The following is an 8,535-nucleotide window of genomic DNA, read 5'->3' as shown; positions in this document are numbered from 1 at the left end:
ATATTGTATAAAATTGGCCCAAGTATACTGCCCTGAGGGACACCCGCTCTAATGGGTGTCCTTTCAGAGCAAGAATTTTGATAGCTTACTTGTAAGGTTCGGCTAGTCAAGTAATTTTGAATACTTTTGGTGAGATATACGGGAAAATCAAATCAAGCTAATTTAGCTATTAAACCTTTGTGCAAAACACTGTCAAAAGCTTTTTCAATATCGAGAAAAGCAACACCAGTTGAATAACCTTCAGATTTGCTAGCGTTAATCATATTAGTTACACTCAAAAGTTGATGTGTACTAGCTAAATGACGAAAGCCAAATTGTTCATCAGGGAAAATAGAATTCTGATTAATGTGAATCATCATTCTATTCAAAATAACTCTCTCAAATTGTTAACTTAAAGCAGGAAGCAAACTAATTGGTCGATAACATGAAGGCTCTGAGGCACTTTTTCCAGGTTTCACAATTGGAGTTACATTGACATTTTTCCATTTATTGGGAAAATAAGCCAAGTAAAAACATTTATTGAAGATTTTAACTAAAAAAATTTAAAGTGCTTTCAGGCAACTTTTTAATAAGAAAAAAGAAAATCTCATCTTCCCCCGGAGCTTTCATATTTTTAAATTTTTTAAAAACCAATTTAAGTTCATCAATATTTGTCTCACAGGAACTTTCAAATACATTTTGCTTAGAAAGAATATCCCCAAATTCAAGGGAAATTTGAGCATCAATTGGACTAACAACGTTTAAATTAAAATCATGAGAAGAATCAAACTGTTGGGCTGATTTTTGAGCTTTTTCTGCATTAGTTAAAAGAAGTTTATCCCCATCTTTCAAAGTAGGAATTGGCTTCTGGGGCTTTTTCAGAATTTTAGTTAATTTCCAAAATGGCTTTGAGTGGGGTTTTATGTCCTCTGCTGCTTTTGCAAAATTTTCGTTACGAATAAAATTTAAACGACGAGAGATCAACTCTTTTTAAAGTCGCAATAAATTAATTTCAAATAAGGATCCCTAGTTCGTTGATTTTGGCGTCGACGAATGTTTTTCAGTCGTATCAAAAACTGAAGATCATCATCGATCAAAGGTTGATTAAATTTATGTTTAACTTTAGGTATTGAAGCGGCTTTAGCATTGACTATTGAAGTTGTCAAATTTTCTACAGCCAAATCAATATCTTCTATTGAATTCAGTGGAACGTTTACATCTAAATTACGTTCAATAAAATTCTTATATCGCTCCCAGTCAGCTTTTTGAAAGTTAAAAGTTGATTTTTAAGGGATTTTAATGGGACTTTGGGATAAAGAGAAAGTTACTGGAAGGTGGTCTGAATCAAAAAAGTTGGAGTCTCTGGAGAATTGGATCGTAACCCTTCATCGATCATCGTAGATGAAGGGGTGGTTACTAGAAGTAAAACAAAGATGCAACGGTTGCGTAACAGCGGAGAATTTCAGAGAAACTTCAAACGTGGTTGGTAGCAAAAGTGATTTTTCGAAGTTGATTTAAATTTAAAACAAATGTAAAAAGAAATGAATATGACTGTAGTTTGAAAAGTGGATTGAAGTTCTGAAAATTAATGGATAATTTTTGTTTACACATTTTGAAAATCAAAAACATGAATATTATTGTTTTAGTAACATGATATGTAAAAACACGATTCTTTATTTTAAATAAAAAACATAAAAAAAAAAAAAAAAAAAAAAAAAAAAAAAAAAAAAAAAAAAAATCGAGGTCCGCATGAGTAACTAATTGACTACAATGCTCGCCTAAATCCGTTAGAACGAATCAATTGTGGAGGGATTACTAATTGAAGAGAAACAAGTATGCCCATTAGGATATTCAACAGTATAATAACCTGCAGAGCAGTCATTGAATAAAATATCCCCATTAGAATTCGATTAAATATTATTCCAAGATCGGTGTTTTGCATTAAAGTCACCAATAATAAAAAATTAAAACTTATTTCTGGTAAGTTTTTGTATATCTCCCTTCAAAAAAATTTTCTGTTCACCGCTACATTAAATGGGCAAATAGGCGGCAATAATTACATTTTTTTCCATTCACATTTTTTATTCAATTCCAATTGTTTCTATGACATTTGTATTGGAAGAAGGAGGAAGTCTAAACTTAAAACGACTATTGATGACAATAGCTACAACCCCACCTTGTCGATCAAGTCGATCATTTCGCAAAATTTTAAAGTTATTGTCTGGCTTTAAAAAAGTTTCAGTGATGGCAGCAATATGTATGTTTGAAGTTTTCAAAAATAAAATGAAATCATCTTGGTTAGCCTGCAAAGATCTAGCGTTCCAATTCATAATATTTAAACACGTATTTGGATCCATGAGGGAATCGCGAAGTCATAGTAATTTTGTTAGCATAATTAAAAGAAGTTTAAAAAGCTTCAAACATTGAATTTGCTTTCGACATAAGTTGCATCATTTCCATTAAATTTTGTTGCAAAAATTTCAATTTTTCCTCAGTAATCTAACTCAAATATACAAAATTGTAAGGATTAGAAAATGAAGGAGAGGAACAGGTATTTTAATTTCGGGGAATGCCTGATGTGTTTAGTCACCCTATGCTATGTCAATTTTGTCAAACAGATCAAACAAAAAATACAATACATTCACATTCGATTGCAATTCAAACCTTTTAATACCAGTTTAAGTTTTCATCATTAAGAATCGCATGAATGGAATTAATCATATCAACAATCAGAATGACTTCTACAAAAACTTACTATTTACTTATAATGCCGATGATTTCTGCGTGACAGAGTGACCTACTCTTCTATGGAATAGTCATGTGCTCAAACTTCATTTGATTGAGTATTCTATTTTTAACATATCTAAAAGCGCCATCCAATTTCCTTTTTATTCCAAAAGATTTAACATGATACAATATGTTTCTCAACGAACAAAAATCGGAATCTTTAACACAATCGTCAAATTCATACTGCTGTTCTGTAACTTATCGTAAAAAAATCGTTGAATAGTGAAGATCGCTAGGTTTGATCAACTGCTGCCAGGAATTGCATTGCCATTAAAATCCAAAAGAAATCATGATTTGAATATCTTTTTTCGCCTAAATACGACGAACACTTGACACTAGAACTTTATGAAAAATCATATTCAGAGTTGTGAAATATATCTGTGACCATTTAGGAAACAAGCTTCAACAACCACATGTAAATAACTGAAATTCGAACCATCACACTCCAAATAAGAAACCTGCTCACTCCAAATTACCATCTGTGCAAAACTTCCACCTAAGATGGAAGAAAAACAACGCCGCAAACAAAATTTTCTCATTTCCATCGATTCAGTTCCCTTTTCGGCTGGTAAAATTTATCCCCACAAATTCAACCTGCAAGAAACCCTTTTCCTATCGGCAAAGATCGCCCCCGCACACGGCTTTGAACCGGACATATCATTTCGCTAAGGTTGGCTTGATTTATGAAAGTTTTTTTTCCCTTTCAACTTCTCCCACGCACCGGGGATTTTTTTCTTCCATTGTACATCATATTCCTTTAATTTATCAACCAAAACGTTGTGGTTTGAAGAAATTCATCTTACGTTTTGTTCACGCATATTTTCCCTAAAACATCCTTTCGAAAAGTACTCGAAACAAAGTGAGGAAAAATTTCTTTTTTCCCCTCCGCGCGTCGTTTGAAATTGTTGCATTGGAATGGAAAAATCCGTCGGCCTTAAAGTTGAAGCGAAACATGTGGTTGGTTATGCATCCGAAAAATGTTTCTTTCAACTTCGACCAGAAAGGTCGTCGCACTTTGCTCGTCCCGAGTTCTATCCTGTCTTGGGTGTTTGTTTTTCTGAACTAATTTCCGAAAGATCCCTATCGGATCGATCCGTGGTTTGTGATGTGTGGAATCTCCGTGGGAGAGATAACCTTTTTTCCTTCTCCTCTTCTATATGGACCAATTTATTCTGTCCTGAATGAGCAACGTCTTTGTGGCCTACATTTAGATTTACAATCGGATGCGTCTGCATTTATGAGTGAATATGCGCTTCTTTTCCGAAAATTTATGTCTGCGCAATGGGACTTTGTGGGAGAGATAGCGAGTGTCCCGAACCAAACCACATGTGCATCTCCAGACACTTTAATGTGCATCCCGAAAAATGGTGATGAAGTTTCCCACAAACTCAATAATCTGGAATGGGTTTTATGTACATCTGTAAGCAGGTCTCAAGGCTGGCACCTGTTACATGTTTGGGCGTTTTAAGTGTGACACTTATTTATCATCGAACATTTATGTTGAATTATATTATGACTGGTTTCGTGTTTACCAAATTCGAACGTTCCTCTTTATCAGCTCTTGTTAGCATTTTTAAAATGGTTGAACCATTTTATGTACTTCACAATATTCATTCCTTTATTCTAATTATATTTGTTATAAGTTGTTATCGATAGAAGATTATTCCACCTATAAAAACTATTGGTTCTTATTTTTCCAGATCTCGAGGAAGATATTTCTTTTTTTTTCGGATTTATCTAAAATATTATTTAGAAAAATCTAAACGGGTAACTCAAATTTAGTGAATCTAATTGATGATTTAAATAATAAAACAATATTTCAAATATTTCGTCTTTCAAAGAAAATTTCGAAATCAAAAGCCCGGTTTCGGTCAGGTATTTAGGTAAAACTTTCCAACTTTTCCAGGCCTGGAAGCTTTCTTAAGAAAGATCAGGAAACCTATTCTTAACATCCTGAGAAAAAAAATGGATGTTCAAGTTGAATAAAATCCATCTATTAAAAATGCTTCCAAATCAGTATGAATTGAGCCGATGGAAAAACAAAGCGTTCGGTAAAAGCAATAACGAAAGTGACAAAAAAGTACAAAAATGACAAAATGACAAAAATGACAAAAATGACAAAAATGACAAAAATGACAAAAATGACAAAAATGACAAAAATGACAAAAATGACAAAAATGACAAAAATGACAAAAATGACAAAAATGACAAAAATGACAAAAATGACAAAAATGACAAAAATGACAAAAATGACAAAAATGACAAGACAAAATGACAAAAATGACAAAAACATGACAAAAATGACAAAAAAAATGACAAATGACAAAAATGACAAAAATTACAAAAATGACAAAAATGACAAAATTGACAAAAATGACAAAATGACAAAAATGACAAAAATGACAAAAATGACAAAAAATGACAAAAATGACAAAAATGACAAAAATGACAAAATGACAAAAATGACAAAAATGACAATGACAAAAATGACAAAAATGACAAAAATGACAAAAAATTACAAAATGACAAAAATGACAAAACGACAAAAATGACAAAAATGACAAAATGACAAAAATGACAAAAATGACAAAAATGACAAAAATGACAAAAATGACAAAAATGACAAAATGACAAAAATGACAAAATGACAAAATGACAAAAATGACAAAAATGACAAAAATGACAAAAATGACAAAAATGACAAAAATGACAAAAATGACAAATGACAAAAATGACAAAAATGACAAAAATGACAAAATGACAAAACAATGACAAAATACAATGACAAAAATGACAAAACTGACAAAAATGACAAAAATGACAAAATGACAAAATTGACAAAAATGACAAAAATGACAAAAATGACAAAAATGACAAAAATGACAAAAATGACAAAAATGACAAAAATGACAAAATGACAAAATGACAAAAATGACAAAAATGACAAAAATGACAAAATGACAAAATGACAAAAATGACAAAAATGACAAAAATGACAAAAATGACAAAAATGACAAAAATGACAAAAATGACAAAAATGACAAAAATGACAAAAATGACAAAAATGACAAAAATGACAAAATGACAAAAATGACAAAAATGACAAAAATGACAAAAATGACAAAAATGACAAAAATGACAAAAATGACAAAAATGACAAGAAATGACAAAAATGACAAAAATGACAAAAATGACAAAAATGACAAAATGACAAAAATGACAAAAATGACAAAAATGACAAAATGACAAAATGACAAAAATGACAAAAATGACAAAAAAGACAAAAATGACAAAAAGTGACAAAAATGACAAAAATGACAAATGACAAAATGACAAAAATGACAAAAATGACAAAAATGACAAAAATGACAAAAGACAAAAATGACAAAAATGACAAAAATGACAAAAATGACAAAAATGACAAAATGACAAAAATGACAAAAATGACAAAAATGACAAAAATGACAAAAATGACAAAAATGACAAAAATGACAAAAATGAAAAAATGACAAAAATGACAAAAATGACAAAAATGACAAAAATGACAAAAATGACAAAAATGACAAAAATGACAAAAATGACAAAAATGACAAAAATGACAAAAATGAAAAAATGACAAAAATGACAAAAATGACAAAAATGACAAAAATGACAAAAATGACAAAATGACAAAATGACAAAAATGACAAAAATGACAAAAATGACAATGACAAAAATGACAAAAATGACAAAAATGACAAAAATGACAAAAATGACAAAAATGACAAAAATGACAACAAAAAATGACAAAAATGACAAAATGACAAAAATGACAAAAATGACAAAAATGACAAAAATGACAAAAATGACAAAAATGACAAAAATGACAAAAATGACAAAATGACAAAAATGACAAAAATGACAAAAATGACAAAAATGACAAAAATGACAAAAATGACAAAATGACAAAAATGACAAAAATGACAAAAATGACAAAAATGACAAAAATGACGCAAAAATGACAAAAATGACAAAAATGACACAATGACAAAATGACAAAAATGACAAAAATGACAAAAATGACAAAAATGACAAAAATGACAAAAATGACAAAAATGACAAAAATGACAAAAATGACAAAAATGACAAAAATGACAAAAATGACAAAAATGACAAAAATGACAAAAATGACAAAAATGACAAAAATGACAAAAATGACAAAAATGACAAAAATGACAAAAATGACAAAAATGACAAAAATGACAAAAATGACAAAAATGACAAATGACAAAAATGACAAAAATGACAAAAATGACAAAAATGACAAAAATGACAAAAATGACAAAAATGACAAAAATGACAAAAATGACAAAAATGACAAAAATGACAAAAATGACAAAAATGACAAAAATGACAAAAATGACAAAATGACAAAAATGACAAAAATGACAAAAATGACAAAAATGACAAAAATGACAAAAATGACAAAAATGACAAAAATGACAAAAATGACAAAAATTACAAAATGACAAAAATGACAAAAATGACAAAAATGACAAAAATGACAAAATGACAAAAATGACAAAAATGACAAAAATGACAAAATGACAAAATGACAAAAATGACAAAAATGACAAAAAATGACAAAAATGACAAAAATGACAAAAATGACAAAATGACAAAATGACAAAAATGACAAAAATGACAAAAATGACAAAAATGACAAAAAATGACAAAATGACAAAATGACAAAAATGACAAAAATGACAAAAATGACAAAATGACAAAAATGACAAAAATGACAAAATGACAAAATGACAAAAATGACAAAAATGACAAAATGACAAAAATGACAAAAATGACAAAAATGACAAAAATGACAAAAATGACAAAATGACAAAATGACAAAAATGACAAAAATGACAAAAATGACAAAAATGACAAAAATGACAAAAATGACAAAAATGACAAAAATGACAAAAATGACAAAAATGACAAAAAATGACAAAAATGACAAAAATGACAAAATGACAAAAATGACAAAAATGACAAAAATGACAAAAATGACAAAAATGACAAAATGACAAAAATGACAAAAATGACAAAAATGACAAAAATGACAAAAATGACAAAAATGACAAAAAATGACAAAAATGACAAAAATGACAAAAATGACAAAAATGACAAAAATGACAAAAAATGACAAAAATGACAAAAATGACAAAAATGACAAAAATGACAAAAATGACAAAAATGACAAAAATGACAAAAATGACAAAAATGACAAAATGACAAAAATGACAAAAATGACAAAAATGACAAAAATGACAAAAATGACAAAAATGACAAAAATGACAAAATGACAAATACAAAAATGACAAAAATGACAAAAATGACAAAATGACAAAAATGACAAAAATGACAAAAAATGACAAAAATGACAAAAATGACAAAATGACAAAATGACAAAAATCGACAAAATGACAAAAATGACAAAAATGACAAAAATGACAAAAATGACAAAAATGACAAAAATGACAAAAATGACAAAAAATGACAAAAATGACAAAAATGAACAAAAATGACAAAAATGACAAAAATGACAAAAATGACAAAAATGACAAAAATGACAAAAATGACAAAAATGACAAAATGACAAAAATGACAAGACAATGACAAAAAATGACAAAAATGACAAAAATGACAAAATGACAAAATGACAAAAATGACAAAAATGACAAAAATGACAAAAATGACAAAAATGACAAAAATGACAAAAATGACAAAAAT

Source organism: Uranotaenia lowii, chromosome 3 (genome assembly GCF_029784155.1).
Source record: "Uranotaenia lowii strain MFRU-FL chromosome 3, ASM2978415v1, whole genome shotgun sequence".
Classification (NCBI taxonomy): domain Eukaryota; kingdom Metazoa; phylum Arthropoda; class Insecta; order Diptera; family Culicidae; genus Uranotaenia; species Uranotaenia lowii.
Note: the sequence above shows the minus strand (reverse complement) of the source record.